At 42.2% G+C, this 25,070-nt stretch overlaps 1 pseudogene; it reads right to left on the minus strand.

Moving 5' to 3' along the window:
- The window catches only part of LOC149234147 (AAA-ATPase At3g50940-like), a 45,751-nt pseudogene extending 35,581 nt beyond the window's left edge, over positions 1-10,170 (minus strand).
- Between the last annotated feature and the right edge of the window lie 14,900 nt (positions 10,171-25,070).

Raw genomic sequence — 25,070 nt, forward strand, 5'->3', positions numbered from 1 at the left:
TTAACGAACGATCCGATTGCTTATGCCCCTTGGTGGCCAGCGATTCCTCATAAGCTTCCATCTGACATTCCTAAATTCAATGGAAATCCAGGTGAAGACCCATCGAATCACGTGATGACTTTTCATCTGTGGTGTTCGTCGAACACCCTTAACGACGATTCGATAAGACTTCGCCTTTTTCAGAGGACATTGACAGGTCCAGCGGCTAAATGGTATATTGAATTGCCAAGAGCCTCTTTCGACAACTTTAGTTCCCTAGCCACGACTTTCTTAACCCACTTTCAATTACCGATAATGTATGAAACGGGAACAGAAATATTAACCAACTTCAAACAGACAACTGCTACCCATATATCTGATCATATACATGTGTGGCGTCGTCGCCGTAGGATGGTGAAAACATATGTTCCCGATCAGCTATTAGCTGAATGGTTTATAAAGTCGTTACTTCCGGCTATTACGGAAGATGTGGCCAAGGGGGGAGTCGTAACAGAGGAGCAAGTGATTGCTCGTGCACAATATTTGGACTTAGTTTATACTCAGTCCGACACACTCTATGACAAAATACCTGACGCCCCTAGACCAGAGTTTTCAATTCCTCCCCCTCCTAAATCAAATAGTGACTCTCATGTCGGTGATGGCGTGATTGGCACAGCAAACGCGAAATCGATAAAGGCTTCGTCAAAGAAAGCCCGTAAGAATTCGGATCAAAATGCAAAAGAAGAAATTCTTGCTTCGGAAGTAAATGCCGTATCAGAAGATAAAGGCAAAGAAACCAATCAACCAGGAAGCAAGAAGAAACAAAACAAAGGGAAGAAGAAGAAACAGGGTGAGTCATCCCCTAGAAAAAATTCTTCAAACCCTCCTGGCAAAGGGAAACAAAATTATCCATGTCTAATATGTGATGATAAGGATCATACCACAAAAAATTGCCCATTCAAAGCTGAGTTAAAGAGGTTCTTTAAAAGTTCCCAAACCTCAGCTGTGTTAACTGATCCATTTCCCAACCCAGGTCAAAATCTGGTTGATAGTGGAAATGCTTCCCCGTCGCAAGTCCTTATGTTGTCGGTTTCAAAACAGCAGAATGATGCTTTGATTTCGACAAGGAACAAAGATTATGGGGATCCTCAGCTGTCGAACGAAAAAGGTAAAGATCAACCGAGTAGTTCGACAACAACTTCGACAGAAGTTGTAACGCCCACCATCCCTGAATTAACAATAAAACCTCTGAAGGGTGTAGTACACAAGTCGACATTTAATCCTCGTGCCAGAGCAGCGCAACATTATAACATAGTGGAAGATTTGGCCCAATCGCCATCCGCTATGTCGACTCTTGAAGTGCTACAAAATTGTCCAACCCAAAGGCAGGCGTTGTTATCGGTAATTGATGGGGTTGATCCTAAGGATTCCAATCTTGTATCCTTTGATCACAAGGGATATGATCCTCAGTTACCAGCTCAGCTAGCTTTCCTTATTCAGGTGAAAGCACTCAACAAAACTGTTCACAGAACAATAATTGATGAGGGAGCCTCAACATGTATTATGTCAATGAGTTGCTGGAAGACTTTAGGATCTCCAACCTTGTCACGATCTTCGACGACATAAAGGCTTTCGACGGAAGGACTTATACCCCTTACGGTATCCTTAATAACTTGAAAGTTGAACTAGGAGGAAAAACAATAGAAATTGATGTAGAAGTCATTGATGGAAATCTTGACTATAACATCCTACTAGGTAGACCATGGATTTATGCCATGGCAGCTGTCGTGTCGACTTATTTTAGGAAGATCGCATTCCCATTTGAAGGAGGGATTACGATCGTCGACCAACAGAATTTCCTCCCTAATGGTTCACAATTTACAGGAAGCATTCCCATGATCCATGAGAGCAACCATTCAATTCAAGATATCGGAGTAGGATTATTGAAAGACCCCACATTGATGGGAACTTTCACGCTACCACCTCCTATTTATACAGGAAATGTACCGTTTGTAGCAACCTGCAACATGATATCTTCCACGAAGGTCAACATGGATCATTCAATGATCTTGCCCCCAAGCCCTTTAGAAATATTGTAGCAATCAATGTTTCAAGCATGGGAGGCGAGCCCAAATCAACGCTCGTCAAGCGTTTGGGTAGATAGGTCTAGAGAATATGGAACCCCATTAGATCCTTGGTCAAAAGTACATGGGACTGATGAAGGAATCTTACAATCAATGATGATTGAGGGGGCACCATGGAATGATCACCACCATCGTTCCATTCTTCCGGAATATGAAGAAGATACTCAAAGTGACCTTTATCACCCTTCAGTATTTGAATTCCTAACAAATACTGTAAATACGGTGGATTCCGAGCGAAACCTATCCAATATTGAAGAGACTATAGCCATAAATATCTCGACTAAAACAGATGTTGTAGAGAATATTTATGTCGGCAAAGGTTGTTCCCCTTCAGAACTGGAAATATATAATGCTCTTTTTCGCGAATTTAGAGATGTCTTTGCTTGGTCATATGATGAAATGCCAGGCATTGACTCGAGTATCATTGAACATGAAATCAAAATGTATCCTGATGTCAAACCAGTAAGACAACGGCTTCGGCAGGTGCACCCGAAGAAAGCCGCTGCCATTAAGGCAGAAGTTGAAAAACTCCTCCATGCTGGATTCATCTACCCGGTTCCTCTAACCGATTGGGTATCGAATATTGTCCCTGTTATGAAGAAACAAGGGACGCTTAGAGTGTGTGTCGATTATAGGGATGTAAACCAAGCTTGTCCTAAGGACAACTACCCTACACCCTTCATCGACCAGATAATTGATGAATGCGCCGGATGTGAAATCTTTTCATTTATGGATGGATTTTCCGGGTATAATCAAATAAATATCCGCCCACAGGACCAGTCAAAGACTGCATTTATTTGTCCGTGGGGCACATTCGCTTATCGAAAATTACCCTTTGGTTTAAAGAACGCAGGGGCGACTTTCAGAGGGCGATGAATTATGCCTTCCATGACATCAAGAACATTGTTCAACCTTATCTCGACGATCTTCCGGCTCATTCGCGAAAGCGGACTGATCATCCGCAGCATTTAAGAGCGATATTTCTACGTTGCCGACACTACAAGATAAGACTCAATCCGCACAAATGTGTATTTTGCGTCAGTTCTGGTCGTTTACTTGGCTTTGTAGTCTCTAAAGATGGGATTCGTCTCGACCCCTGTAAGGTTCAAGCAATCATTAATTTGCCTCCACCTTCAAATTTGCTTCAAATCCAGAAACTCCAAGGGAAAACAAACTTTCTGAGGAGGTTCATTCCAAATTACGCAGAACTTGCTAAGGGTTATACTCGTCTTTTGAAAAAGGATGTACCTTTTGTCTGGGACCAGGTGGCGCAAGCTTCCTTTGATGCTCTGAAAGATTGTCTAGTAAAAGCATCATTAATGTACGCCCCAGACTATCAAAGATATTTTAACCTGTATCTGGCTACAGCAAATACGACCATTGCAATGGTTTTAGCTCAAGAAGTCGATGGAATTGAACATCCTATCTATTATTTAAGTAAAAACTTAAACGATACAGAAAGTAAATATTCTTATGTTGAAAAACTAGAGCTTGCAGCTGTTCAAGCGATTCAAAGGTTTCGACATTATGTCCTCTTTCGGAAAACTACCATCTTGTCAGATTGCAACCCCATGACTTATATACTGTCGCGACAGTTGCTGGGGGGCAAATATTCAAAATGGATAGCAATCCTTCAAGAGTTTGATCTGGAATTTGTGAAATCCAAATCAAAGAAAGCCCTAGTTTTCGCAGAATTATTGTGCGATCTCCCATCATCGTCCAACAATGAAACATCGGAAGAGTCAATCGTGGACGAAAGTTTGTTTCTGATATCTGTAAGCGATGAGTGGTATGGAGATATCATAGTTTATCTCCAAACCCAAAAATTTAGGCCTAACACCTCTCACTCCGAACAAAAACGTATACGATACCAAGCAAAAGACTACATGATCGTCGGTGATACACTTTACCGTCGTGGTGTCGATACAGTTCTGAGGAGGTGCCTTACCCATGAGGAGGCCGAAAAAGCCCTGAATGAATGTCATTCAGGCACGTGTGGGGGGCATCAATCTGGATATGCAACAGCACAAAAAATCTTACGAGCAGGATACTTCTGGCCAACCATGTTCAAAGATTGCATAACCGTAGTCAGAAGTTGCCATGCTTGTCAAATTTTTGATAGCAAAACCAGACGACTACCCGCACCTTTACAGCCAATAGTTGTTGTTGGGCCCTTCGCCAAGTGGGGCATCGATTTCATGCAATGTAACCCCACCTCGACCGAGGGGCATGGGTATATTATAGTCGCTGTTGACTATTTTACCAAATGGGCCGAGGCGATGCCTACATTGGATAACACTGGTGAAACAACTGCCCTTTTCTTTTTTAAATCATGTAGTCACCAGGTTCGGCGTAACACAGGCTATAGTTACAGATCATGGGTCGCATTTTCGCAATCACATGATGGTCGAATTAGCTGCCAAGCTAGGGCTATCTCACGACAGCTCTACCCCATATTATCCGCAAGCCAACGGACAAGTTGAGGCAATCAACAAGGTCCCGAAGCGTATGTTGCAAAGGATGATTGGGGTTCATAAAAGAAGATGGCACTTAATCCTGTACTCAGCCTTGTGGGCTTACCGAACATCGGTAAAGAACGCAACCGGGTTCACACCTTTTCAACTAGTGTATGGCCTGGAAGCAGTCTTGCCGATCCAGTGCTAATTTTCGTCGCTTAAACTCGCAATCGATCTTCTCCCCGGAACTTCAGAAGAAGAGGCTCGTTTCTTGGAATTAATCCAACTGGATGAAACCCGTCGTGATGCCGCTTTGGCTAACGAAGCCCATAAGAAACGAGTCAAGGCTCAGTTTGACAAAAATGTCAAACCCCGTGTCTTCTCAGAAGGTGATTTGGTCTTGCTTTATGACCAAGAGTCTGATAAATTGGGAGCAGGAAAATTCAAGTCCTTATGGATGGGCCCCTATATTGTTAAGAGGGTGTTAGCAAAAGGAGCCTACGAGTTAATGGATTACGACGGAATTCCACTGGCGCAACCCCGCAATGGGTTGTACCTCAAGCGTTACTATGCTTAAATAGTGACCAATATGCATGCACCTCGATTTACGTTATTATGCTGGGGGCATGCATCGAGCAGTTTTACTGCGGAATTTATGCTCGTTAAAAAATAGAAAAGCGAGATCCGAGCAGTTTTAGCACATAGTTCATGCTCGTTAAAAAATAAACATAAGATTGAGCATTCAAGCTCATTAAAAAATGAACATACCCCGGTAAATAACCATTGTGATCGTAAATTTATTAGCCATAAAAAGCCTTGGTCGTGTTTTGCACCTGCCACCTCCATTCCATTTGGCCAATCGTTCACCTCCATATGATTGTTTACCTATTTTGAGGAACAGCTGCGAAGAGTGATTTCACTTAGCCATCCTTGTGACACTGCCGTGATTGGAAAATTCCAACCTGTACTTGGAATCTGCTGCTATCCCTGTTTATCACTCGTTCCTCAAAAGACGAGTCTTCTTTGAGCTCTTTTCATCTGACTCGTAAAATATGAAAAGTTTGCCGAGTTTTGGCCTTCCAGCTCGTTAAAAGGACCGGAAGAGCTATCCCTCCTCTAGATTTTAATCTTTTTGGACCTGAGGGATTATTGCACAAAAAGGTCGAGTGCTTGTTTTATTCGGCTCGTTAAAATTATCGAAAACTCATCCCTTCTGTATTGTTTTATACTTTTTCGGACTTAAGGGATTAGATGACGAAAAAGGAATTTTGGAGTTAACTTTCTGTACCTTTTCAGACTCTCTAAAAATGAAAAGGACCGAGTTTTCCTTGTCGTTAGACTCGTTAAAATGATTAAATAGCGACAAACTTGTCTTTAGACGAGAACGAGTTTCCCTATCGCTAGGCTCGTTAAAACATAGCGATGGGCTTGCCCGAAGGGCAGGTTATAGAACAAGCATATGTTATCCTCCTCAAGCTTGACAAAAATAAAGAGGTACTGGTCAGAAATGACTGGGGAAAAATTGGGAGAACCTCAAAGCTTTAATGGTAGCGAGTCGCTCTTGAACATGACACTTTGTCCTCCATATCACATCGGGTTGGGTTGTTTCATTCACCGGTCTCATCACCATGGTCTTCGCCAAACCATCCACATTTGGGGTAATGCTACCGATCCATCACATCAGTGTCGTTATATGTTCAAGAGATGTGTTCAGAAAGAGTCAACCGTGTCCCATCCACTGCCATACATTATCCTTCATCCACCCATGATCGCCACCCTGAATCATATTTCACAGATTGTTTTCACCTCCACTAAAATCATTAGCTCCGTTCCGTGTCACTGATGTGGGATTCATTAAGGCCCTCCTTTGACGGATCGCTTCTTGTCGACTTCAGCTCATTATCCAGGAAGTTGATCTAGGAACAAACCCCCCCAGTACTTTGAAGCTTGCATGCCTCAATGGCAAGTTTCTCACTTCCGGCGACAGGTATACATCAATGACCTTCGACCAGAAGATTTTGCGTGGTGTTCGACGCCAAGTCCTTTATTCACACCACGTGAATTGTACTGCAGCACCTTGAGGGTCATTGTCATTATTGGTGATTCCTCTCGCGCTTGTTAACGGTTTACATTATTGACCGGTAATCAAGTGATGTATTTCCATGTTCGACTTCAGCGCAATTCTCACATGGATTGGCTTGTACTTAGAGTGAAGATCGAACGAGTTTTGAAGACCCCGGATCTAGTTTCATCCATCTGGGCTGCGATATATATTCAGGAAATATAAAGACATTTGTTATGTACATCATTGCAGCAGATGATCATCCTATTCAAAGGATGATAATTTCAGCAGAGAATTATCAGTCTACCATCAGACGATCGTCTGTTCTATGTACCAAAATGAATTTATAAAGCTGAGCATGGGAATGCCCGCCTCAGTTAGATCATGAAAGCAGAATGAAAAATAATGTATTGTATTGTATTTTATTACAGGGCACCTCTCAGCGATTGAATGAACTTCGGATCCCCCTGATAAAGCATTTCACCCGATAAACGACCTCATACTTTAGGGGGCAACTGTTATAGACATTTTTGTGCCTTACAGCATGAAGCATGAAATGTTGATAATCTAAGGGATCCAAAGTCCCTAAACATGTTGTTCCTACCCCTAGAGGAACAAGGTCAGCAAACCACAGCACTGAAAATCAGTTCTCCACCTGAAAACACTCAAAAACAAGCTAATTCTGGATCATGTCAGCTGCTCCACTGAGCATCTACACTGAATGTCAACTGCTCCACTCTGTACCTGCGCTGAATGTCAAATCTAATGAAGGCTACCTGCGCTGGGCGAGATTGGCCAAGTGGCACAGTCATTCTGCAAGGTGTCAAATGCCCAGGAAGCTTCCAAAATGACACTTGGATCAGGGAATTCGCCTTGTGATGAGTAAGAGGATCTAGATCTCCAAGTGGAAGCAAGAAACTCCAAGTGGACTCAAGAACTGAAGTATAACTGAAGTGGGAGAGGATACTAGTCAGCTTCATGCTAGCCTCAAGCTGACTCATCCTTTCTCCAAATCTCCTATATATAGAGCTCTCTCAAGAGGTCTAGGGAGGCTGGAATCTTGTGAATGTAAGGAAGTGTTGTTGGTTTGAGTATAGAACTATTGGGTGATTGCTTTGAAGGAGGTGAAGAGGAGATTTCTTTCTGCTGGGAAGTGTTGCTGGATTGGGCCTCTTATGGTTGTAACACTCTCAGAACTTTACTTCTTCCATTAATAAAGCATTTGAGGTTCTTCTATATGCATGTGTCTTTGTGGCGTATTGATGCTTGTATATTTGATTTATTCTAATCCTTGAATCAGTTATGGATGTATGCTTCTTGTAGTTTCCCTTTCTTGTGCTTTTGCAGGATCTTTGTGTAGCTGGGCCAGTGAAAGAGCAAGGAGCTGGGAGCAAGCAGCAAGGAGAGAAGATTGGATCAAACATTAGCGGAAGATAACGGTTAGTGGATCTCTTTCTCCCCTCTCTTACATCTCATAAAGAAGTAATCTTGAATAGCTTTGCATTCGGTTGTTGCTGAGGTACTATCACACTTAGAGTGGGATAGGGTCATTCCGTATTGGATACTTTTCCCAACAACAAGTGCCGCCTTCCCTACAGCATAAAACCCTTCACAGACGAGGTATTGTGTGATGTTACACCTCTAGATGTTTGTGATGTATTATTAGGCCATCCATACCTGTGGAGGCGACATGCTGTGTATGAGTCCAGGCCTCATGCTGTCATTATTTCTTTGAATAATTCATTATACAGGATACCGGAGGTAGCCCCACCTACCGCCACATCTTTGATCACTACCAAAAAAGGCATCAAGCTCATATCACAGACCAGGAAATTCATCTGTCTGGTTCACTCCCAAAGTAAGGGGAAGATCGTTGCTACATCCATGACCCCCGCAAAGGGTTCCTCCACGCAGCAACAGCAGCAAAGGGATACGGTCATGTCAGAACACATGAACAACTTCTCCTCACCCACAGGGGTACCACATAAGTTTCAGGTGGGCAACAAAGTCTGGTTGCATCGACAGAGAGAACGCCTTACCAGAACCCATCAGAAATTCAGACCTCTCCGACATGGTCCTTACACTAGTACTAAGGCTATGGGCAACAATGCTTTGAAGCACAACATTCCTCCATTCCTTTACTTGCACCGAGTGTTTAATGTGGACCATCGTCGACCATGCTTCCCACCATTACTAGACACATCAGAGATTGCAGGACAAGTTCAACAGATGGAGGAACTCAACGCAATGGGGACCATTGCTTCCTAAGGGGGGAGGAATGATCCAGGTGGATGTTGGTGGCCACCCACCTATCCCATTTGGACCCCCACAACTATCTCTTTCAGCTTTTTCAGTTTCCTAAATTGTAGCACAATTTACTATTTTTAGCAGTTTTTCGGGTCCTGAACTTCCGGAGCCATTTTGAGGCCTTAAACGACGTTTTTTTGGGAATCTGGGGCAACATGGTTCCATGGACCATGTTGCCTCCCAAAGTTGTAGTGCTCGGATAGATCTTTCTAATGAGCTATCGTACGCGTCAAACGGAGATCGTATGCCAAAGTTACGACCCTGGGAAATTGATGTATCAATTTACCCAAACAGGGCCCACAATTTGGCGTTTCATCTTCTAGGGTTAGATTTCGGAATGTTAAGGGTTTTCCATTGTTTATCAGTAATAAATAGGCCTTCGAGCCTCATTGTAACACAGTGGAGAACAGTTCAGAGGCATGTAGCCGCCACATCTCTTCTCAGAGATAAGCTACCATTGCCCTAAATGATTGATTTCCATTTTTGGTTGTAAGCATATTTCAGTATTTTCCATTAATGAAATGAAGCATTATTTCCGCTGCATCTTTTGTATATGGTTATCTCTGTAATGTGTTGCGTTCCTGTTTAAATCCGGATCATGCGGGTTTAACCGAATGTTATAGTGTCTACAGCACAAAAAAATCTGCCGAAGATGGTCTGAGTGATCTTGGTGCTTACGAGAATGAGTGAGAAGGTCATCCAAGTAAGGCTGGACAATGTTGCGAATATCATGAAACACATAGGACATTGCCCGCTGAAATGTAGCCCCAACATTTTTTAGGCCGAAAGGGAGCTTTTTCTACGCGAACGCATCCCATGGACATATAAAAGCCGTCTTTTATTTATTGTCCGGTGCAATGTTGATCTGGTTGTAACCAGAAAAACCATCCATAAAGGAAAATATCTCGTTCTCGACACATTCATCAACGATTTGATCAATGAAGGGAGTAGGATAGTTATCTTTAGGACAAACATGATTGAGATCTCGATAATCAACACAAACGCAGATCGTGCCCTGTTTTTTAGCCACTGGGACAATATTGAACACCCAATCTGTAAGAAGGATGAGATAGATGAACCCAGCTTTGAGAAGTTTTTCAACTTCACCCTTAATAGCGGAGGCCTTCCTACGGTGCACCAGGCAAAGTCGTTGGCGAACGGGCTTCGCATGCGGATAAGTTCGTATTTTGTACACTACAATACTAGGATCAATGCCAGGCATTTCTTTATAGGACCATGCAAACACATCACGAAATTCCTGAAATAGATGAGTATAAGTCTTGGTCTCATTCGAAGAACAAGATACCCCAATATGAACATGTTCAACGATACCAGGCTTGATATAAATATCAATCAGCATCATTTGGTTAATATTACCCAAATTTCTTTCCGACCATACTTCATGAGTTGTGATCAGTGGTGGAAATGGAGAAGAGGACTCTTCGAAGGCGGTAGACATGACCGCCAGACGAGGCAAGAACGAGGAGCGATGATGAGTATCGATCCAAGGTGGTTCCTCGAGAGACATGACTTCCATGATACCTTCATCAGTAAGGAAGGTCTCAGCTAAGGGATCAGGTGATTCCAAAGCACCAAGCCACGGGGATTGAGAGTACGTATCGATAGAGGTCTTCGAAATAGAAGAATCATAGGTTTCGAAATTGGAAGCCGAAACAATTTCCACGTAATTGAATTTGGTGGGACTAAGCCACATAACCTCACCCGAGGTATCAACAAGATCTGGTGAAGGTATGACCCAAGGATCAGATTTGATTGAGACCATGTTGACAGAGGAAACATGAGGAGGTGGGAGCGAAAAATTCCCATTAAAGTAGAATCTTTAAAAAGACCTACCCCCACACTCATAGGGGGCACCAGTGTGCTTGACGTATAGAACATTGCCATCCGAGGAGGAAGAGGCAAAGAAAGACAGCTGGTCGACAGTGACAATCTTCCCTTGATGGGGAAAATGAATCACGTGAAATAGGGAGGAGGCTATGGCATGCATAGCATGGGTTCAACTCAGCCAAGTAGAAGATTATAATTGAGATTGGCGTCAACAATTTCTACCTCAAATTGCATTGTCTTGCCTTCTAGAGTGATGGCAAGGTTAGGTATGACATCAAAGGGTCACGAATCATGCCCATCGAAAGGTTCCAAAGTTTTAGGAGATTGGTTCAAAGTAGGAGAACCAATAGCCTTCCAACATGCGGTTGACATGATGCAAGTAGAAGCACCTTCATCGATGACAGTCCGGTGGATGGTCTTCTCATTGATGATTACCTGAATGAGAAAGGAAATATGATGAGGGAGGCACAAAACATGGTTCTCTAGATCAACACATATCAAATTGGAATTGGTGGGATTGATGCCCCCTCTAGCTGACAACAAAGATTTCTGTTGCGATGGGCATCTTTGGAGCACCTCGAGAGCTGACATAGTTGATAGCGCCTGAGCCAAATCTTCAATAATATTATAGTGCTGAGCAGCTTGGGAATTAGGATTGTGCGAGGATTTCCGCAGCACACCTTGAGAGGGTGGTCGTATAGTGGAATCAGGGTTAGGGCTCTCAATATGAAGAGGGCTAGAACTCGGGGTAGAAGAAGAAGGTGCGGCTTGTTTATCTTTCCCAGCTGTCGAAGTAGGAGTTTGATAATATTTCGATCTAGTAGCCACATTAATAGGTGTACTCATCATGAATACTTGAGATCCTGAGGAAGCAGATGATTGGGGTTAGTCTACCATTTGGGTCTGCTGAGACAGAAAAGGATCTTTGAGGACAAAGGGGGTCCCTTTGAGTAAGCGGCTAACTTCGGATCATCGAGGACAATCCTTAGTGTAGTGATCTTCCTCGAAAATGAGGCAGGGATACTTAGGTTTCCGTTTTGAATATTCGCCAGCAGATGATTTGGGAGGACCCTGTTTTGGGGCATTCGCTTTACCCTTGCCTTTGCCTTTCTTCTTACCTTTTGAGGATTTGTCCGTTGTTAGTGGCGGTGTCTTCACATTGCCATCAGTGATCAAAATTTGCTCTTTTTCATTTCATAGTAGGAGTCCCATACTGATGAGTTTGCATTCCATTAGGTCATGGATTCACTGATGGTGGGGTTTTCTTCAAATTTTCCCCTCATGATCTGTAGTTGTTGATCCTCTTCCATATATTTCAGTCATGGCTCATGTTCACTCTGCAGTTTATTTCATTAGGTCTTAGGGTTTGGTCTCATTAGCTTTTAGGGTCCCACCATGGTCAAGTCCAGTTATTACATGCCAATAACGGTCAGCAAGGACATGAGGAGGCCAATAATGATTGGTAAAGTCATAATTTATCATTTTGAAAGCCAAAGGTAGTTCTCACCTCAAAACTTGTTTTGAGGTGAAAACATAGTATTTTGTTTTTATCTTCTTTTCTTATGTAATTTTATGTTTCCATATGTAATATTGGTTCCCAGCTTCTCCTAAGCATCTGATGATGTTGCCAAGCACCTACAACTGCAAAAAAATCAGGTTATCATGAGCACAAATCCACCTGCAAAAGCAAAAGAGAAACAAGCACCAAAACCCTAAATTCCTCTCCCACTGAGCTAGGGTTGGCTATGGGATCAGAGATATCTAAGCAGAGGAGGCATAAGGGATATCAGAAGGTATGAGGCCATTTCATATCATCAAACATCAGGTCTCCATCATTTGTCGAGAAGTCATTCCAAGGAACAAGCCATTCACCACACATAAGGGATGATTTTTCTTCAAATTGTTTTTCTGAGAAAGAAAAGAGAAATTTGACAAAAGTGAGAGAGTTTTTTGTCCATCATTGACCCAAGAAGAAAAACCTCTTTCATTTTTTACACAGGTTTCATGGTTTGGGAGAAATGTCAAAAATATCATTTGCCTCAAGAGGGTTAATGCACCTCTGGAGTGACCTTGGTAAAATCAATTTTTCTCCTAGATGGAATAACCAAATGACTTTCTTGATGAGTCAAATGATAATTAGACACAAATATATTTCCAATGAGCTATCATGAGCTCAATTTAGAGTTGAGGAAGACCTTCAAAAGTTGACTGCAACAAGTACTATGCATTTTGGCAGCCTCATTCTGCACATTTTGACCGGTCTTGGGAGATTGCGATTTTGATAGGGAAAATGAACCCAAAATTGAAAAATTCAAGATGTTATGGAAATTAGACTCGACAAGTTTTCCAACGAGCCATCCCACTCCTAATTTGGACACCACAAAGGTAGTCCAGAGTTGTCTTGAAGATGGCGCTGCGCTTTTGGCAGGAGAGCTTAAAAACCCTCAAAAATTCAAGAAAATTCAAAATTTCTCTCTCTTACATTCATTGTAAGTAATTTGACCTCCCTCACTTCAGTTTTGTTTTTCAAATCAAACTTTTAAGCATCATTTCCCATGGTAAATATGAAACCCTAAATTTGCCCCTAGTATGCCTAAAACCCTAAACCCTCGTTGTTCCTCCTATCACCTATCACTACAACTCTAAACTCTTTCCCTATCCCTTTATCCCTCTTCCCAAATGGAAATTTCTCAAACAAAACAAGCCCTCCCTTTCATTTTTATCATTCCTACTCCCTCATTCATTTTCCAGCCCATAAGGTCATCTCCCATCCCCTTACTCCTAAATCACCCATACTCACTCCTTCCATACCTTCTCTAAGGGTACATAACTTAAAAACTTATCAAACATGGACAAGGAAGACCTTCTAGCAGTGCTCAATTGAAGACAGATGAGAAGGCCAAAGAGACTAGAACTGCTGAGATACTACTGTTCTTGACATATCAAAGAAAGTCAAGGAAGTTGTTTGCAGCTGCTAGGCAAGTGTTTGCTCCACGAGAAGCGGAAGGGACCTTGCCTTCTTCATTAGTCCATAGGCAAATGTTATCTCCACAAGGTGTGGAAGGGGCTTTGCCTTCTACATTGACAAAACAGGTACATGTTGAGCAATTGAGAAAAATCAAAGAAAAAGTGTAGGAGGAAGATCTTGGTGATGAGGAGGAAAGAGATTTTGACTTGGTTGAGCATGAGGAGCCACAACAGTGCTATACTCATCGGGGAGTCAATATCATTACCTTGGATGCCCAGGATCAGGAAACTGTCAAGGACATCATCATAAAGGAAAAGGAAGCTCAAAGTTCATCATAAAATACTTGGAACAGGAAAACAAACAGTGGAGTGACAAACAAGTCCTCATGGAGCTGGAAATAGTCAAAGCAAATAGGCAAATTATCAAAGAGGATAATGTTCCATTGACTTCTATTGTGCAAGAAATTGAACAAGATAGGGAAACTTGGCTTGAAAGAGCCAACCTACATCTTGAAGGGCTCATTGACAAGGCCAACAAGGATAAGAAAATGCTCTGACACATGGCATACCATTACATGGCTTGTAACAAAATTTGTAACATGAGGATCAGGAAGCTAAAAGCTAGGTTGAGGAGAGCCTTAGAGGGCAAGAAAGAGCAAGATAGGTTGAAGATGTTGGCTGAAGCCTCCTTGGCCAACCAAAGCACTTGATGGTGGTGCTCCATGCCAAATTTGGGCAAATTTTGAGGAGTTTTTGCATTTTTGAAATTTTGAAATTCTTAACACAGAAATTTTCCCAAAAGGCTCTGTGCTTTTTCATGAGGCATCCATTGGAGAAAAGGTTGAAATTTTTGGATTCAAAATGATGAGGACATGCACCCTAGCAATTTTCAGAAGTTTTGGAGCAGATCTGGTTCACCAAAAGGTCCAAAAACTACCAAAAAATGACCTTTTTGCCTCTTTTTGGACACACAGAAGCAGTCTTGGGAGATTCAAGTTTTGAGGGGGAAATGACCTCCAAATTCAAAAATTCCAGGTGTTCCAGAAACTATACTTGAATACCTTTCCAATGAACTATCATGGGCTCAATTTGGATGCCAGGAAGGCCTCCAAAAGTGACTTGAAAGTGGCGCTACGCTTCTGGCCAATGGCGTTGCGCTTATGGCCTTTTTTGCTCAGGAAACCAAAATTCACCTGTTTTGACTGTGAATTGGATTTCTCTCTCCTCATGGATGATTTCACTCATGTAATTGATGACATGGCATGTAAATGTAATAGTAAAATAGTGTTAGAGGGTAGATTCATTAGTTAGAGGTGGTTTTGAGGCAAATGAATCTGTTTCCACCTTTTTAGAGGCAAGTTGTTTGACTGCCTATATTCCAGTTCTTTGTTGGGAAATGGTTGAAACAACCCCTCTTATCATGGATTCGACCCCTAAAGGCCAGGATAAGTAGGTTAGATGTATATATTATGTGTTTTCTTGGTCATTTGGTGAGGTTGGATACTCTTGGATGCTCTGAACTATATTGTACATCATTGTAAGCAGTTTGGCAAGGAAATTAATAGGAGTTGCAACTATTTTTATGGGATACCTGTGGTATGGTGTTTTTGCATAGTTTATTCTTTGTTATCAATTTTTTTACATGTTTTATGTATGCCATCATCTACTTCACTGCTTCTGACTGAATGATATCAAGATAGATAGGTAGAATTCATTATTTACAGTGATCTACCTTGGGAAATCTTTCAGTATTTTATGTTCTCTGTTGTTTGAGAAGGATACATGATTGCTCCATGCCCTCCTCAGCTCCTCACCAGTCTTAGACATATCATCTCACTTAATTTCCAGTGTTAAAGCCTATACCTACCTTGCCCCACAGAACACCCTGCATTCTGACCTAATTTCCCAGACCCAAATTACTCAGCTCCATCTGATCCAACAAAAAACCAATAAAATCAATCAAAACCCTAGAGCTACTATACCTAGAATAAACTCTTGTTCATGATCTAGTCATTATGACTGAGATTAATAAGGAGAGAGCCCTCTCCTGACCTGGTAGGGCTAGCTCCCAGGTTAAGCTTGGTTTGTGGTTATCCTAGGATTGCCTTCCTTCAGCCTGAGGTCAATCTAGGCTCTAGCATCCGCTGCGGTAGACTGGACAGCGTGGATCTCTGAGGTTTTACCAGGGCCCGATGGATTCTGGGATGAACTATTAGGAACAGTATTTGAGACCGAGTTCTATTTGGAAGAAGATTTAGCGAGGGTCTGGGGTACTAAACCAATAAATCCATCGATAGGAGGTACAACTTGTGACTTTGATGCTGTGGGATTAGATGATGGCCGCGGTGCATTGGGTAATAATTCATACAAAGTGCTAGACTGAGAGTAAAATAGATCCAAGTACTGGGCATGAGCGATGGCTTTCGCTTCAGTAACACATCCACCGATAGCTATATCGCGAGCAATTGGGGCCATGAATGATTTAGTGAACCATTCAGTGAGAAACTGATCAGCAATCTTAAATTTGATCAGGCAACATCTACGTCTCCATTCATGGATGTGATCGGAGATGCGTGTCACAATATCTTGCTTAAGCGATGTGAGAAAATGGGTGCCAGTTTCATAGCAAACCGACAACTAAAAGAGTTAAAGTCATGGTAAGTACTTCAAGGCAGCTCGACGTACCACTTGGATGCATCGCCAGTGAGGATTCGTTGGAAAAGACAGATACGAATGGAATCGTCAACGTATGAGTTTAACGAGCACTAGAGGTGATATGTCATCACATGGGCCTGAGGATCTTATCTAGCTTTCCCATCGAACTTTGGACAATCGCTTGGTATCTTGGACGACATCGGAGGCCAGTATGGTGAATGAAGGATTAGATCATTCGTAAGGCGAGATACATTTGGCAACTTGAGTGTGGCCAAGAATGGCAACTAGGTGTTAATAGGCATAAGAGGTCGATAAGCGGGTCCGAATGGAGGAGCCCATCCCTGTTGGTAAGGATTTTGGCCCCACAGTGGGGGATTTTGGCCATATGGCATCTGAGGCCGACCTCATTGTGGATTACCTTGATCATCGGGAGGATTTTGACCTTGAATACCTTGGAACTGTTTGGCCATAGTGTTACAGGGAAAAGTTTCTATGTAGAACTGCTAATCCCACTAAGGCTGGTAGCTACCTTAGAAACAAACAAAGTAAAGCTACTTTCATTTTCCTTTATGAAAGATAGATGAGAGAAGAATAAAGGAGACCAACCTCTGCCTTGCACTTGGTTCCTTGCTCGATTCCTCTCTCTTCTGATAGTCCTTTGCTACTTGCTTTCTCGTATACCCAGCTTCACAGAGTACTGTAGAATCAAAGCAGCATAACACTATACAAGAACATGGATCTATTATCATAAACAATCTAGGATCATATGTAAATTGACCATACAAATGCATAAAACAAAAATGACAGAAGAGTATGGAGAAAAACTTGAATAGCTTTATTGATAATCAAGAAAGAGCCAAGAGAGTTACAACCAGTTGTTCTGACCCAGCATCATCCTCTCAGCAAGTAAGCCCTTCTTCACCTCATGAAAAGCTTATATCACCCAACACTATGATGTTGCCTCAAGAAACCAACAACAATTCCTTACAAGATGCAAAATTCCAGACTCTGGATCTCTGGGATGAGGGATCCATATATAGATGTCTGTAAGGGAGATGAGTCAGCTTGTGATTTGATTAGTGTCTTCCCTCTGATAGTTCTTGCTTCCACTTGGAGATTGATGATCTATTACTCATCCTTGGTCAAATTCAGAGAGGCAAGTGTCACAGGAGAAGTTTCTGGAAGATTCCATGCTTCTCCACCTCACGGATTGACACTGCCATTTGTCTCTTCTCGCCCATCACACCCCATAGAAGGGATTTTTGAAATGCAACGCACCCACTGTGTGTACTTAGGTGAGATGCAACGCACTTTGCCTATGGAGCAGGTGAAATGATCCAGTTTTGACTAGTTCTGAGTAGTTTTTCATGGAGAACTTCTGGGAGAAGCTGTAATCAGTTGACCTTGTTCATTTAGGGGTTGGAACAACACTTTTAGGGACTTAGAAGCCCTTGGTTTATGGACATTTATGCTTGGGGTTGTAGTGCCCAAAAATGTCTATAACAGTTGCCCCCTAAAGCATGAGGTCGTTAATCTTTTTTGATGTCGGGTGAAATGCTTTATCATGAGAATCTGAAGTTCTTTCAAGCTGGAAGGAGACCTGTAATAAGATACAATACAATACATTATCTTCATAATATTTTCATGATCTAGCTAAGTCGGGCATTCCCATGCTCAACTTTATAAATTCATTTTCATGTACATAGGACAGACAATCGTCTGAGTGTAGACTGATGATTCTGGTAGAGCCATCATCCCTTAGATTGGATGATTATCTGTGCACCAATGATGTACATTTGATGTCTTTATTTCCTGAATATATATCGCAGCCCGGATGGATGAAACTAGATCCGGGGTCTTCAATCTCGTTCGATCTTCACTCAAAGTACAAGTCGATCCATGTGAGAGATGTTCTGGAGTCGAACATGGAAAGACATCGCTTGATTACCAGCCAATGATGTAAGCTGTTAACAGCACGAGAGGAATCACCATAATGATAATGATCCTCAAGGTACTGCAGTACAATTCACGTGCTGTGAATAAGGGACTTGGCATCGAACACCACGCAAAATCTTTCGGTCGAAGGCCATTGATGTAAACCTGTCGCCGGAAGTGAGAAACTTGCCTTTGAGGCATGCAAGTTTCAAAGTACTGAAATGGGTGTTCCTAGATTGACTTCTTGGATAATGAGCTGATGTCGACAAGAAGCGATCCGTCATAGGAGGGCCTTAATGAATCCCACATCAATGACACGCAACGAAGCAAATGATTTTAATGGAGGTGAAAACGGTCTGGTGATATAAGGTTCAGGGTGGCAGTCATGAAAGAATGGAGTGTAAATGTATTGCAGTGGGTGAGACACAGGTGAATTCTCTGAGTGACTTCTCTTGAACATATCGGCGACACTGACATGATGGATTGGTAGCATTAACCCCAAATGTGGATGGTGTGATGTGACCATGGTGATGTGACCGGTGAATGAAACAACCCAACTCGACTTGGATGCGGAGTGAAAGTGTCATGTTCAAGAGCGACTTGCTACCAACAAAGTTTCTTCAAGTTTTCTTCCTAATTTTTCCCCAGTCATTGCTGACCAGTACCTCTTTATTTTTGTCAAGCTTGAGGAGCATAACATATGATTGTTCTATAATTTTCCCTTCGGGCAAACCCATCGCTATGTTTTAACGAGCCTAGTGATAGTGAAACTCGTTCTTGTCTGCTATGGACAAGTTTGTCGCTATTAGGTTTTAACGAGTTTAACGACAAAGATAACTCGGTCCTTTTCAATTTTAGAGAGTCTGAAAAGGGACGTAAAGGAAACTCCAAAAATCCTTTTTCGTCATCTAATCCCTTAAGCCCGAAAAAGTATAAAACAATACAGAAGGGATGAATTTTCGATACTTTTAACGAGCCGAACAAAACAAGCGCTCGATCTTTTTGTGTAATAATCCCTCAGGTCCAAAAAGATTAAAATCTAAAGGAGGGATAGCACTTTCAGTCACTTTAACGAGCTGGAGAGGCCAATGGCTTGGCAATCTTTTCATATTTTACGAGTCAGTTGAAAAGAGCTTAAAGGAGACTTATCTTTGAGGAACGGGTGATAAATTCGGGTAGCAGCTGATTCCAGGTAAGGTTTGGAATTTTCCAATCATGGCATTGTTACAAGGATGGCTAACAGGATCACTCTTCGTAGCTGTTCCCCAAAAGAGGTAAACAATCAAATGGAGGTGAATGATCGGCCAATACAGGGTGGAGGTGATGATGAGAACACGACCAAGGCTTTAAAGGTTGAAGTACTACATTCACGATGGTTATTTACCGGAAATTGGTTCATTTTTTAATGAGCTTAAACGCTGGGGGAAACATTTGCTCATTGCTTATGTTTATTTTTTAACGAGCATGAAGTCCGCGTTAAAACTGCTCGATCCAGTCGTATAATAAGGATGTCTCATCTAAGATGCCATTTTTCCGAAGCTTAAACCTCGCTCCAGATCCTTTCTTTATGCAAGTTAGGAAACGACCAATCCTACGAGTTTAAAGGGTTAGAGGACCTACAAATTTAAAAAATAAATGGTCGCTCTTTGCTTGCATGCCCCCAGGTATAAAATAGAGTTTCAAGGTTACCTCGCAATTTCGCGGATAAAACATTTTTTTTGCCAAAAAGGTCTACCTCTTTCAGGTTACCAAATATTTTTCTATTTGTACCACAAACAAAACACTTCTTCGGTGATGTCTACTGAAATAGACAAAGGCGAGTGGCGCAGATGCCACCACTCACATAACTTTGACAAGGGAATCTTATTCTAGTCTAACCCCCTTTTCCAATCACGGACGGGAGTGTCAGACTAGTCATATATCTCTCGCGGAAACCTATCCTATACCTGAATTTTTCCTGCCGAAGCAGACCAGGGTGCATGCCCCCTGGGTTTCAGTCATGTCCCCCGAATCACTCGCGCTCATCAGGTGGACGGACTGGGGATTGATGAGACATTCCTTGTGTGAAAAGACCATTCAGGGATGGTATATGACTATTTGCCATGTGTGAACCGGGAAATGAAAGCTGGTCTACGAGCTTGACCACTCTTCCTTCGTGCAGAAAACACATTACTCTAAAGAGTGATGAGACAATGGCTCCCATGCAATAAATATAGTCTCGTCCAAGGAGTAGATTATAATCCAGGGGTCCTTGGACTACCATTATGTTCATTTGAACGGTTTTCCCTCTCAATGTTATGGGCACATTGGGAAGGATCCCTAACGGTCAACTGGTTCCTTTGTCAAAGCTTGTTAGATTTCTCATCTCAGGCAAAAGCGATGGTGAACCAAGCGCTTTCCAAGCAGTCAAGGAAAGGATACTCACAGAAGCCCCTTCATCTATGATGGTACTGGCCATAACCATTATATATATTTGAGCAATGATTCAGAATGGTACACTAGCCGGTAAACAGGGTCTGCCTAGTTGATTCCAGTCGAAGGAGACAACCAGGTTGCTTGGAGGTGGGACCGAATAGACGTCCAGGTAAACTCTGACGAACTTCCTTCCTGCAGTAAAGGAATGGGTAAATTTCCCCCATGTTCATCGGAGTCTGTGTTTATGAAAAGAATTTGGACGGTGTCATCCTTGTTCTCTTCGGTGACTGTATCATCTGAAGATGGAACCTCTGAAGGCAAGACCGGGTCAACTGCCGCCTCGACCTTTTGACTTTCGTCTGGTATGGGTTCAGATGGTTTATCTTCAATGATAGATGCTTCGGCCGACCACCTGGGCGGGTCAGCCGGATTTTCAACTAGCGACGGACTCGGCAAGAGTTTCTTATATCCAGGAGGAAGTCGTAACGGTGAAACCGGACGATCGTTCAAAACTCTTTTAGCCTCGTCTAAGAAGGGACAACGATGGACGGCATGATCGCCTTCTCATAGTTTACAAGGAAATTTGCACTTTCCTTTTTGTCCAGGGGCTTCACTTTCACTAGTCGACGGTGTGTTTTCAACATGATCATCAGAGGTTGACGACACCGGGTTGTGCAAACGAGGAGACCAGTCCCTTAAGATCCGAGGGATGCAAGGACAATCTCTATGATAGTGGTCTCCTTTGCAAATGACACATGGCGATTTAGGCCTGGTCAGTGCAGTGTGTGGATTTTCGTTAGACGACGCTTGGTTACTCCTTTTTGCCTTTGGCTCCTTCTTCTTCTTCTCTTTCTTCTTCTTTTCCTTCTTCTTCTCAGGTACTTGATTTTTGGCTTTACCAGCCTCATCAAGCGAAGAGGAAGGAGGAGAGGAAGAATTGGACGAAGTAGAGGGTTGGGAGGTAACTCTGGAATTGTCTAGTTGTTGACTCGATTGTTCAGGAATTGCGGTGTTCTGAACGACAGAGGTTGAGAAAAGCCATACGGGCAAGCCGATTGTCAATCCTGGAAGCGACAATGTGGCCATATGGGGTGCACCAACATCTCCCTAAGAGGAGAAGGGACTAGGATTTCCTCAAAGGGGAACTCCTTGGTTGGTGGACTCCATTTTCTAAACCTAAGACCAATGTAGGAAAGGTGATGATTATTCCATTTAAAATAAATTTTAGACGCTTTGACACAACTTGTTTTTTCAATTTTAAAGAGTCGAGAAAAAAGAAAAGATGACTCTAGTCGCCTTCGATTTTTAATGAGCCTGAAGTGACAAGTGCTCAGATCTTTTCCGTTAAGGAGTCTGAAAAGGAACGAAAGGGACTGCTCTGGAAATCTAGGCAGAGGGATTACCAAACCAATCGCAAAACTGCAGAATACTTTTTACGGTACGGCAGTTAATCTTCCCATATGATGTGTTCAGTGCATTGCGATCGATAGGGCGGCAGACACGGCTTCCTATGGATAAAGGATTAAGCCTATTGTGGTCTCCCAAAATATACTCGACGGTACGTGGGAGCACAAGTCCGTACTGGCACTTATCGTCTCAAAGTGGAGGAATCACCCAACCAACAGTGAGAACAACAGTTACCAAGCTTTACGACGCTGAAATACGTCTCTATCCTAGACTTCTAGATGTTGTGCGTTAGGTTCCAAAGCGTTGTTAGATTCATTAAATTTATTTTATAGTTGATCTTGCTTAAGAAATTTGCCTTTCAGGTTCACCGTGTGATGTAGATGTACAATTCCTAAAATGCAATCTAAGATGATAAACAGTCGTTTTATCTTCTTTGTGCAATGAAAATCCTAGCTACTAAGGAAAGAGAGACAATATTCTTTCAACAAAGAGCAAACAACACACACTATATGCACTGTCCTAAATCAAACCAATCAAACAGTCTAAATGCAAATGCACATGCATGTATTTGTTTTCAGCCTTCTTAATATGTGAATGATAAAAAGAAAGCTAATGCGCAAATCTGAATTACTTTTCAAAGCGACAATTACTAACAAGTTTCTTTTCAAAATTAAAATGAAGAAAATGACGACACTTTGCGATTTGGAAATGAAAACTTGCTTTCGACACTAGAAAAACTACTAATTCAGATCGAATACAATAGTAACAGGGTAATCGACCATCAAGAACAATCAGATTCTCTTCTATGACTGAAAACGACACTTGCGACACTTTCAAATCAAGAAACGACAGTACAACTACGTTACTTCTTTATAAGGGAGAACTGAAAATGACTCAACAAATACATAAAAAACATTTACAGTTCTTTCCACAATGGAGGCGGAATAACAGCAAGGAAAGGGGTTTCAAACAGAGGTGTACTGACTACAGGCAGCAAAATTATTGAATAGATCTGAAAAGAGTGAACACAGAAACCAAAATTTAAGAACAATGCCTAGTCTGATCAGCGCACCTGTAACACAATGAATTTGAAATGCAACGCACCTTCTACACTCGTGAAGTGCGCTGAATTTGAGATTCATAGAATAGACAGTGCGCTGGACCAGGGACGAGACTTTGCTTGGGTTCCGGCTCAGAGTTTGCAGTTTAGTTCAGGGATTTTGGCCGAGCAAGTGGTAATCAGTAAATAAATCATAGGGGTAGATCCACGGAGGTTACTAGAGCCACCACGAGGGCAATTAGGAAGCTTGTAAATCAATTGTTTAATTCATAAACAAAACCCGGAGATTGACTGAAGCAGCGTTGATCTACTTTGCACTTGCATAGCAAATGCAGTTCGAAGGCTAGCTGGCTTGACTTCAGGCTCCGTTTGTAAGTTTATAAAGTAAACAAATGTAGATAAACAAACAACCTAGTCGCTCCCCAGCGGAGTCGCCATTTTGTTACAGGGAAAAGTGTCTATGCAGAACTGCTAATCCCACTAAGGCTGGTAGCTACCTTAGAAACAAACAAAGTAAAGCTACTTTCGTTTTCCTTTATGAAAGATAGATGAGAGAAGAATAAAGGAGACCAACCTCTGTCTTGTGCTTGGTTCCTTGCTCGATTCCTCTCTCTTCTGATAGTCCTTTGCTACTTGCTTTCTCGTATACCCAGCTTCGCAAAGTACCTGTAGAATTAAAGCAGCATAACACTATACAAGAACATGGATCTATTATCATAAACAATCTAGGATCAGATGTAAATTGCTCATACAAATGCATAAAACAAAAATGACACAAGAGTATGGAGAAAAACTTGAATAGCTTTATTGATAATCAAGAAAGAGCCAAGAGAGTTACAGCCAGTTGTTCTGACCCAGCATCATCCTCACAGCAAGTAAACCCTTCTTCACCTCATGAAAAGCTTAGATCACCCAACACTATGATGTTGCCTCAAGAAACCAACAACAATTCCTTACAAGATGCAAAATTCCAGCCTCTGGATCTCTGGGATGAGGGATCCATATATAGATGTCTGTAAGGGAGATGAGTCAGCTTGTGATTTGATTAGTGTCTTCTCTCTGATAGTTCTTGCTTCCACTTGGAGATTGATGATCTCTTACTCATCCTTGGTCGAATTCAGAGAGGCAAGTGTCACAGGAGAAGTTTCTAGAAGATTCCATGCTTCTCCACCTCGCAAATTGACACTGCCATTTGTCTCTTCTCGCCCATCGCACACCATAGAAGGGCTTTTTGAAATGCAACGCACCCACTGTGTGTACTTAGGTGAGATGCAACGCACTTTGCCTATGGAGCAAGTGAAATGATCCAGTTTTGACCAGTTCTGAGTAGTTTTTCATGGAGAACTTCTGCGAGAAGCTGTAATCAGTTGACCTTGTTCATTTAGGGGTTGGAACAACACTTTTAGGGACTTAGGAGCCCTTGGTTTATGGACATTTATGCTTGGGGTTGTAGTGCCCAAAAATGTCTATAACACATAGGTTGTTGATAAGCAATGTACGGGGTTAAAAGGCTGTTGAGCCTGTTGTCCTTAGACATATGGATATTGGACCTGTTGTCCTTGAACATACAGGTGATGAACCTGTTGTCCCTGAACAAGAGGATTTTGGACCTGTTGTCCTTAGGCATAAGGTTGATACACTTGTTGCCCTTGGACATAGGCATTCTGTACCTGCTGCCCTTGACCAAAAGGATTTTGAACTTTTCGACCTAGGGAATTAGGGTTTTGTACTTGATGCTATTGGCCAGAAGGATTTCTGGACCTGTTGACCCAAGACGTTAGGATTTTGGGCCTGTTGCTGCAAGACTTGACCTTGGCCCTGCCCTTGTAAGGGTT

This window comes from Pinus tabuliformis, chromosome 8 (assembly GCF_031772625.1).
Source record: "Pinus tabuliformis cultivar Carrire ecotype Pingquan chromosome 8, CPIR1, whole genome shotgun sequence".
Lineage (NCBI taxonomy): Eukaryota > Viridiplantae > Streptophyta > Pinopsida > Pinales > Pinaceae > Pinus > Pinus tabuliformis.